Genomic DNA, 10,951 nt, shown 5'->3' on the forward strand with positions numbered 1-10,951 from the left:
ATTCACAGTCATAGTCATATATCGAAACTAGATATATCCATAATGGAGGATATTTGGACAAGGTATCCCCAAATCCCAAATATCCACAGGTAGAGATTGCTATATTAGAAATCATCGAGCAAAACTTTTTATCCAATAATTTCTATTTTTTTTATTTTTTTAAATAAAGATAAAATGAGTTGTGTAGCTCATGGCTACAACATAGTGCACGTGTCAGCACGCGCAAGTGGGTGGGCCAACAGTAGAGATCCACTCATGCTGCAGCTTTCTCTTTATTTTTTTTAATTCAATGTATTTATCAACAATTTCATTTTTATATATATATATATATATATATATATTTCATTTTTTCATTATCAAAATTTTATCAATCTCAACTTATTTCATCTCTCGTTTGGCAAAAGAAAAAAAACATTACAAATAAAAAATTTGGACAGAAATAGATAAAAATTTCAATCATTATTTTAAGGATTTGTTGAACTCCACCCATGATGAAACTAGTCATGGCTAGTTCCAAGCTTGGATAAAGGAGGAGGGTTATGTTAGGTTGTCAGTCAGCGTTAAACTATGACAAATATTTAATGAATTGATCCATTAAACTATTATACTAATAGTAGGTTGTTCTTCGGAAGGAACGTGTTGCAGGGTACGACTGTAACTTCTCTATAAAAACCGTTACATCTCCAAAACTTGAGTGTAATGGTAAATTAATATGCAATAGTCCGCGTTACAGAGTCTGACTATAACATATCAGCAAGGACTGCTACATCTCTATGAGAACTTGGCTGTAGTATTAAATAGACAATAGTTCTCACACCATAGTTGGATAAGAACAAATATTATAGGAAAACTAATAGTCTAAGATTTTGAACATGGAACATATGAACCATCATTGGTAAATCAATCGAGATAGTAGATGCGATGAATAGGAAAAGAATTAGTATTTTATATGTGCAAGAGACAAAATATGTAGGCGAGAAGGCAAAGATAATATCGAGCTCAAGTTTTTGTTGGATTGTAAAGATGCTAGAGAAAAGAGGGTTGGGGGGTAGGGGGGGGGTGAATAGCATTCTTCTCTTTTTCGGAAATCACGAGAAGACGCAGTGGAAATAATCAAAGAAAAAGAAAAGTAAATACTAACACAGGTGATTTTACTTGGTTCGGAGCTTTTAACGACTCATACTCCAAGACCCGCACTCGTTGAGTGCTTTCATTGGACAATCACTATAATCACGAAGCAATTATAGAACTTTAAGTACAATTGTAGAAATTAAATTATACTGATAATGCAACTTGGAAAATTTGAGTGTAGATTGTCGGAGCAGCTTTTTGGTATCCCAGAGACCTTTTCGGAGCAGCACGCAGTATTAAAGTTGTAGCAATTTTTGTTCTAAGCTGTTAATCGAAACCTCCTTTTATAGCCCCATTCGGACACCTAGATCTCCTCCCAGGTACCTAGACTGTGCTAACGTGATCTCTTGTCGAAATTTCATTCTCGAAGTTTATCCACCTCCGAGCACCTGGACCCCCTCCGGGCATCTGGATCGTTGATGTGGGTTTGGCCAGTCGTCGTACTCTAACTCAGTTTCTAGATGAACATTTCTAATCTAGGTGCCTAGACCAACTCCGAGCACCTGCACCGCCCGGGTGCCTCGCCAGGCACCTGTCCAGGCGACACTGGTTCGGGCGCTCGGACTAACTCCGAGCACCTCGATCCCCTCCGACCGCCCAGATCACTCTTTCTCACTTTTCTCATTCCTACAAAAAAGAGTTAATTCAAGAAATCATAATATGTTTATCCTACAAAATAAAGTTAGTACAATAAGGCAGTAGTAGTAATTAGATCCTGTCTCCCCGAGATCACAATCTAGTCACGGTCTCAGCTTTGGTTTTCCAAATGGACTTAAGCTGGATTGATGTCTACTGTTCCCTCAACCAAGAAAGCATCCTTACTGGATCTCTCCTCCAGTTGCTTACCTCCACTTACCAATTGCAGACTTCCTTGATGTCAAGTCCCTTGACCCACCAGAACGTCCTATCAGTTTTCAACCAATTTGGACTTCCGTCAATTGTCAACGCAATTGAACTTTCTGTTGTTATATCTCAACCAATCTAGACTTCCTGCCAGCTATCAACCTAGCTGGACTTCAGCCTGATGTTTCGATCCTCTAGACCCATCAAGTCCTGCACATTTGGTAAAAAGGTTAGACAAACAATACATCTAACTTTAACTTATTTGTCATACATCAAAACCTGATTATTAGTGCAACCTACACCAACAATCTTCTCCTTTTTAATGTAATTACAACCTGGGTTAAAGATAGAAAAAAAAGCAAACGAGCATTAAAAATGTAATGTAAATTTGAGTAAAGTGAGTTGATTTTTCTAAATTAACCCAATAACCTGCCCCTTTGACATACATCAAAAAATAATGCAATGCATTAAGCACACATTTCTATTTTTTCATGAAAGTTTAAACTAAAGTTGCAAATATTTCTACCAATTTTTTCATAAAAGTGATTTCTTTTGAAAGAGGTTTTGCAAGTAATGTTTCAAGTAAATAAATTTTGCAAAGGTAAAATTTTTGTTCAGAAAAAAACTTAGGTTTATTGTAGGGAGAAAAAAAAAATTCAAAGTAATTTGAACGGAACTTTTCAAATTTTACAAAGTAATTTTAAAAATTTAAAAATTAAATTTTGCAAAGATGAATTTTGTGAAGCATTTCCAAACATTTTGCAAGTTGATTTTATAAGTAAGTCAAAGATTTTCAAATAATTTTAAAGAACGAAGAAAAAAATATTTTTGAAGAAGTTGTTGAAATACTTTTAAGGAAGTTTTCAAAAAGCGTAAAAAAACATGTTTGAATGTATAATTTTTAAACAATAAAAGGTTTTCAAAGGATAATTTAAAGTACTTTTCAAAAACACTTTCTAAATCATCCATTTGCAAAGTAATTTTGTAAATATTTTCAAAAGTTTAATCTTTTCAAATTTTCAATGTATAATTTTTAAAGGAAATTTGAAACTTTGCAAGAATTTTGAAAAAATATTTTCAAAGACTTTAAGAAAATTAGTTTTGAAATATTTTCAAAATGTTTTTTAAACAAAGTTCAACAAAAAATGTTACAAGGATTTTTTAAATTTATTTTTGAAGCAAATTTTAATAAACTTTCCAAAGTATTTTCAAAGACATATTTCAAAAATTTGCAAGCTATTTTAAAAAATTTCAAGCATTTCTCACAGCATTTTTCAAGTACTTTAAAAATAGGTTTTTAAAGTAATATTTGAAGAAGTTTTGTCAACACATTTTAAAAAAATATTTTAGGTATTTTTCAAAATATTTTGCAAGCATTTTTTGTTAGTGCAGAAAGCATCCGACGATTGAACCTATGTTTTGATTATGTCAAATGGTTCAAGTTAAGTTGTTTTGTTATCTAATGTGCTTGAATGAGTTTGCAGGAAAATCCTAACTGTAGTTAGGCAGGTGGAAAACCCTAAGGGGCGGTAACCTTAGATCCTAGGGGGTGGTAACTCTAAGTGGTGGAAAATCCTAAGGGGTAGTAACCTTAGGTCCTAGGGGGTGGTAACCCTAGGTGGTGGAAAATACTAAGGGGCGGCAACCTTAGGTCCTAGGGGGATGTAACCCTAGGTGGCGAAAAACCCTAGGGGGTGGTAACCTTAGGTCCTAGGGGATGGTAACCCTAGGCAGAAAGTCCAGTAGGTCTGGAGGACCGGACTGACATTAGGTATGCTCTCCTGAGTGGAGCAGATGAGGACGTATTCCCTCAAAGAGGGAACAGTAGACATCGGTTCGACCTAGGGTTTCTGGTCGAAAATCCGAAGTCAGAACCGGACAATCCAAAAACTGTCAAAACATTTCTGTTACTATGTTTATTATATGCTAACTTTGTTTTGTAGGATATGTTGGTATTTTATGAACTAACATGTTTTGCAGGGATGAAAAAGCAAAGTATGCCTCAGATGAATAGTACCCAAGGCACCCTCATGGAGTTTGGAGGCGCCTCGGGTGCAAAGGAGAAGATGTGCGCGCGGCAAGGCTGGAGGCGCCCTCATGGAAGCTTGAGGCGCCTCGAACAGCATTGAAGGCGCCTTTAAGAGGTATAGAGGCACCTTCAAGAGGATCAGTGAGGACTTCTTCTGCGCTTATCCGCGCGGCTGACTCGGCTATGATGGAGATACCCTCAAGGGACTTTGAGGCGCCTTCAACAGCCATTATATGCAAATCTCGATCAGCATCTCCATTCAACGAATTCCAAGTGATCATTCTCCCACGTGCTGCTTACGAGACTTTCCAATTGAGCTATGACAAGTACCCGACAACCTGAAGCTGCGAAATTTCCATATTGTGTTGTCGGTATAGTTTTTTCCAACATTATTTGTAATCATTCTTTGTAATCCTTTTGCGCGATTATAGTTGTTGCCCAAAGTAAACGATCAACGAGCGTGCGCCTTGGAGTAGGAGTCTCCCAAGGCTCCGAACCAAGTAAAAATACTCGAGTCTTTTTGTGTGTGATTTATTTATTTCCGCTGCATTACTCGTACGTTTTTGAATACGACAAGTGAAAGCCAAAAGCGCTATTCACCCCCCCCTTCTAGCGCTTCTCGATCCAACAATTGGTATCAGAGCGGGGTCGCTTCGATTTGGTGCAACCATCAGTTAAGCATTCTTTTCATGGTGATTTTCAGTTTTTTCGGAGTCGGTATTTTTGCCGCCTTCCGATCCAATTTTTCGTAATCGATTTTTTCTCGAAATTGGTGCAACACCACTCGAGATCATATTTTATTCTTATTTTAAACTGCATTACTAATCCAGGATATATTCATGGGATAAGTTTTTTGTTTATTTTGTGTGCAAGTTTTATTGTCGATTTTATGGCACTCCAAGAAGGCTACAGTACAAACCGACCTCCACTCTTCACCGGAGAAGATTTCGGCTACTGGAAGAGCCGGATGGAGTCGTACCTCCAAACAAATTTTGAAGTCTGGATGATCATCAAAACCGGTCTGGTACTCTCAATTGACGACACTGGCATACCAATATCGTGCGAGAACTGGGACGTGAGCATAATCAAGAAGGTAGAAGCAAACGTCAAAGCAACATATACACTTCAGTGCGGCCTAACCAAGGAGGAGCTGAACCATGTCGAGCCCTTCTCAAGTGTAAAATAATTGTGGCAAAAGCTGATTGAGCTACACGAAGGTACTTTAGATACGCAAGTAAGTAAGAGTGATTTAATAGACAAATTATTTGAGCAGACTAATACTACTCCAACCGAGAAGGGTGGTAACCCTAGGTGGAGGAAAACCCTAAGGGGTGACAACCTTAGGTCCTAGGGGGAGGTAACCCTAGGTGGCGGAAAACCCTAGGGGGTGGTAACCCTAGGTCCTAGGGGTGGTTGTTGGATCATGAATTCGCTAGAGGGAGGGGGGTGAATAGCGATTTAAAAATTATCGTAAAGTAAATAATGAAAAAAGTAAAAACACAACAATGCTAACAAAAGCAATCTTTTACTTGGTTCGGAGCCTATGCCGACTCCTACTCCAAGGCCCGCACTCGTTGAGTGCTTTCGTTGGGCAATCCATTCGCAATTCATAAAATAATACAAATTTGAGTACAAATGCTATTAAGAAAATAATACCGACAATAATTAGAAAAAGAGGAAACAGTAGCACTTTATCAGAGAAGCGTCGCAGGAGCACAGAAGCGTAGATCATGAGTCATTGTCTTTGCTTCAGCCTTCACCCTTCTTATATAGGAGGTTCGGGGCGCCCGGATCCCTTCAGGGCGCCCTGAATATGACGTAGCCAAGCCAACTAGGGTGCTCCACGTGGCGAGGCTCATTTGGGGATAAAACTTGCTTCCGGGCGCCCGGACCCTTGTTTTCTGCAATCTTCTTCCTACAAGAAAATGTTAGTCCGAGGCAAGTATAAATCATATCCTGCAAAACATAATGTTAGCATAATTTATAGATATGCAGAATAGTAATTATATTTCATCTCCTCGAGACCGGAATCTAATCACGATCTCGACTTAGATATCCGAAATGGATCTAAGTCAGATCGACGTCTAATGTTCCCATCCCGAGAATGCGTCCTCACAGTCACTCCCATCCAGTGACTTACCTTCACTTACCTGCCAGACGTCTGGTCAGCCCTGTTAGAGTGTATACTAAAAGCCTAGCTTTTTGTAAACATTTATTTTGAAATAAAGAATCACATTGGTCAAATGTCTACATTTATATGCTAAGTGTAGTTGTTCAATTAATTTATATTATAGATAACATGGTGTGTGGTGTCATACACAGAAGATTATGTTATCAGTTTCTTATAAATTATAAACAGTAGCTCATGACTAAGATGGATAAGAAACAAACCATTGGAATAGTCGTAGTGTAATTTGGTATTAGTTTATCTTGACTATAAAATTACACTAGTATACTCTGAGTATATTGAGTAGGACCATTTAAGGTAAGTTCTTTTTATACTGGCTGCATAAAAGAACAAGACCTTTGTTATTATGGTAGTGTGTGCTCTTAATCATGATATAATAACAAGCACATATACTCAATATTCATTTTTTAAATTTATCAAAGGGTGTGATTTAGTTCGATAAATCAATAGGCCCGATAAGTTGAGAAATGATATTATTTATATGGTGTGTTGTTGATTATAGAATGAAACTGTGTCCTAGTAATCTAGGTTGATGATGTTCCCAAGAAGAGCTCAAAAGGATTATCATGTAAACCCTACAGATAGACTTAATCCAACATGACGATAAGGTTGAGTGGTACTACTCTTGGAGCTAGATATTAATTAAGTGAGTTATCAGTAACTCATTTAATTAGTGGGCATTCTATATCTTAAACACAGGGAGATTAGCACACTCATGATAAGAAGGAGGCCATATAGTAATATGAGATTGATGCGGTAGTTCAATAATAACTCTTTAGTGGAATGAGATATTATTAATGAACTCGAGTTGGGTGTTCAGGGTGAACACGGGAAGCTCAATTTCATCGGGAGACCAAAAAAGTTTTTATTAAAACTTTCCTTATTTGCCAAGACCAAGGAATATAAAAGAGAGGGTAGAGGTGTCTCACCTCACAAGAACATACATATAGTATTCCTCTCTTCTCTTCCTTGTGGTGGCCGACCCTCTCTTCTTCCTCTTCCCCTATTCTTCTTCTTAAGTGGCCGGTGGCATCATCTACTTGGAGAGATCTTGGTGGCCGGATTTTGCTTGGAGAAGAAGAAGAGATAGGAGGCATTGTTTCCTAGCATCCCTTGGAGCTTGATTGGTGGCAAAAGTTCTTCATCTCTAGAAGACTCTTGGTGGCCGAAACTTACAAGAAGAAGAAGGAAGCTTGGGTGGATTCTCGTCTTGGTAGATCGTTGCCCACACGACGTCCGAGATAAGAAGAGGAATACGACAGAAGATCGTGAGGTCTATAAGCTATAAAAGGTATAACTAGTTATTAGTTTCCGCATCATAACTAGTTCATCCTTTTATTTAGATCTTGAAATACCAAACACAAGAGACTAATGAATCTAGGTTATCGAATTTATATTTTCAATTTTGTGTTTTTTTTATTTTTCGAGCTTGTGATTTGATTGTTCTTTTTGGTTAAACCTAGGGTTACTATAAGGAAATTAAATATTGAATTTCGTTGAAAGGCTTTGTCTAGGAAGTGGTGGATGCTCCCATACCCAAGAAGACCTAGTGCATCGCCATGTTTAACCTGGAAGTCGATCTCTGAAATTAATATTTAATTGAATTTGTAACATAGGTGGATTTGGATTAATAATGTTAAGCATCGTTTGCGATTCAAGTCTAAACCTCTAAGAACAGATAAGTTAAATTTAGAATCAATAATGTTAAGTTCTATTTGCTATTCCAAATTTAATTTCTAAAGAACACAATAGGTTGTTAAGAATGGTTCAGGACTTGTATAAAATTTTTATACAAGGGAACTAGTATGATATTCCGAGTAGCAACCAACAAGCCCTTCGACCCGTCTGGACTTCGTGCCAGCTATCGGGTCAGTCCGTCGACCTAGCTGGACTTTGTGCCAAACGTCCGGTCAACCCATCGACCTGTTTGGACTTCGTGCTAGCTATTCAGTTAGTTCGTCGACCTAGCTAGACTTCATGCCAAACGTTCGGTCAGCCCATCGACCCGTTTGGGCTTCACCTGCACACTTGATCAGAGTGTTAAATAATAAAGAAACTAACTTAACCTATTTTGTCATTCATCAATACTTGAGTTAGACCGTTAGTGCTAACCGCACCAACAGTGGTAACCCTAGGCAAAAAGTCCAGTAGGTCTGGAGGACCAGACTGACATCAGGTATGCTCTCCTGAGTGGAGTAGGTGAGGACATCTTCCCCGGAAGAGGGAACAGTAGGCGTCGGTTCGACCTAGGATTTCCGGTCAGAAATCCAAAATCAGAACCGGACAGTCCGAAGACTGTCAAAACATTTCTATTACTATGTTTATTATGTGCTAACTTTGTTTTGCAGGATATGTTGGTATTTTGTGAACTAACATGTTTTACAGGGATGAAAAAGCAAAGTATGCCTCGGATGAACAGTACCCGAGGCATCCTCATGGAGTTTGGAGGCACCTCAGGTGCAAAGGATAAGATGTACGCACGGCAAGGCTGGAGGTGCCTCGGACAGCCTTGAAGGCGTCTTCAAGAGATATGGAGGTGCCTTCAAGAGGATTAGCAAGAACTTCTTCTACGCTTATCCGCGCGGCTGACTCGACTATGATGGAGGCACCCTCAAGGAGCTTTGAGGCGCCTTCAACAGCCATTATATGCATATCTCGATCAGCAGCTCCATTCAACGAATTCCAAGTGATCATTCTCCCATGTGTTGCTTACGAGACTTTCCGATTGAGCTATGACAAGTACCCGACAACCTGAAGCTGCGAAATTTCCATATTGTGTTATCGATATAGCTTTTTCCAGTATTTTTTGTAATCATTCTTTGTAATCCTTTTGCGCGATTATAGTTGTTGCCCAAAGTAAACGCTCAACGAGCGTGGGCCTTGGAGTAGGAGTCACTCAAGGCTCCGAACCAAGTAAAAATACTTGGGTCTTTTTGTGTGTGCTTTATTTATTTCCATTGCGTTACTCGTACGTTTTCGAATACGACAAGTGAAAGCCACGAGCGCTATTCACCCCCCTCTAGCGCTTCTCGATCCAACATTTTTGCATGTTAGTTTTAGAAATACTTGGAAATAGTTTTCAAAATACTTTTTAAGTTGTCCAAGTAGATTCTCCCTTTTAACCTGATATTATTTTGAAAATATTATTCATTCAAAAATAGTCCTTAAGTGTCTAACCTTTAGTTACTAACTAACTACTAGAAGATAGCAGTGTTCACTTAATCAAGTTAAGTACTAATGTCTAGTTAGAAATTTGTTGAAAAAGAACTACTTAACTTGATCAATGTATTATTATATTTTCTGCCCAAACTTATGTTGATACACTGGTATAAGCATATGAAGTCCAGACAAAAAGTCTACGCATCTTACATCATTCTATGTTCAAGATAGACATAGTGTATTTGTAAGATGCTTATTATATAGATCTATAGGATCATACTTTCTAGGGATTTGTCCTAGACAAAGGCCAAAATAAATTTTCAAACACTAAAAAAATGGAAATTTTTAGAAAGATTTTTCCTAAAATTTATAAATTTTTTAAAAATTTATTTTATAATAAGAGTCTTAGTCTAACATTCCCAGTTTCCTTCTTAGATTCCTAATGTTAAAGTTAAGTTCGACTTCATGTTTCAAGTTTAATTCAATTAAGTTTTACTTATTAATTATTTAATTCAATTTTAAGTTTAAGTTAATAAAATTGTAGTTGATTTAATTATTTGTTTAATTAAGATTTAGGTTTGGATTAATTAACTTTAATTGATTAAACTTTAAGTTTAGGATTTCGTTAAAGTTAGATTTTTAAAATAATTTTTTAAGGATTTTTAAAATAATTTTTAAGATAAATTTTAAAAAAATTAATGTAATACATTAATTAACTTTATGTTTAATTCTATTTTAATTTAATTTAATTTAATTAATTTTAATATAATTTAATATAATTTTATTTAATTTTATTTACTTTTAATTTAATTTATCTTAATTTAATTTAGTTTAATTTAATTTAATTTTTAATCCTTATTTATCCCACTCGATCTATATTTTCAATTAAGTGAATCCTATAATTTTGTGAGATGAGTTAAGTTAAATTTCAGGATTTGGTTTAAGTTGTGTTAAATTCAAGTTCAGCTTTGTGTTCAACAAATAAATATTTTTTAGATAAACATCAAAGCAGTAGTGAGTCACCTGGACATCTTTAGAGTAACCACACCTTCGAAATTTTCAAAATAGTCATGCCCACTGAACTTAATACAAAACTTTGGTCTAACCAGCTTGGATTAGTAATGGATAGCTTCAATTAGTTCCATTAAGCCAAATGCACTACGTCAAAACTATATTTTTCTAGATATACATAAACAGAGCTTCCCTAATCTACTATTATCCAAAATTTTTTCAGTGCTATTTGTTAAGTTAAACTTTTGTCCCTAATTAAACTAGTCCTAATTACCCAGTCGGATAAATAATTATTTTGAAGGTGTCAACCAATTTAATGTCTCCCCCTGAATTATTAAACTTGGATTTTGTTTAATTAGGATTAATTAAGTTTAGTCAAGATTTAATTAATTATAATTTACGTTGAATTTAAATTTCTAATTTTGAATTAATTAAGTTGGTTAAGTTATCCTTAAGATTTAAATTTTCTTTTAATTTTAAATTTATTAAATTATTTGAATTATCTTTGTTTAAAAGATTATATTTAATATTTATGTTTTTATTAATTTTTAATTTTAAATTAGTTAAATTGTTTAAATTATCTTTATTTA

The sequence above is a fragment of the Zingiber officinale genome, chromosome 10A, assembly GCF_018446385.1.
Source record: "Zingiber officinale cultivar Zhangliang chromosome 10A, Zo_v1.1, whole genome shotgun sequence".
In the NCBI taxonomy this organism is placed as follows: domain Eukaryota; kingdom Viridiplantae; phylum Streptophyta; class Magnoliopsida; order Zingiberales; family Zingiberaceae; genus Zingiber; species Zingiber officinale.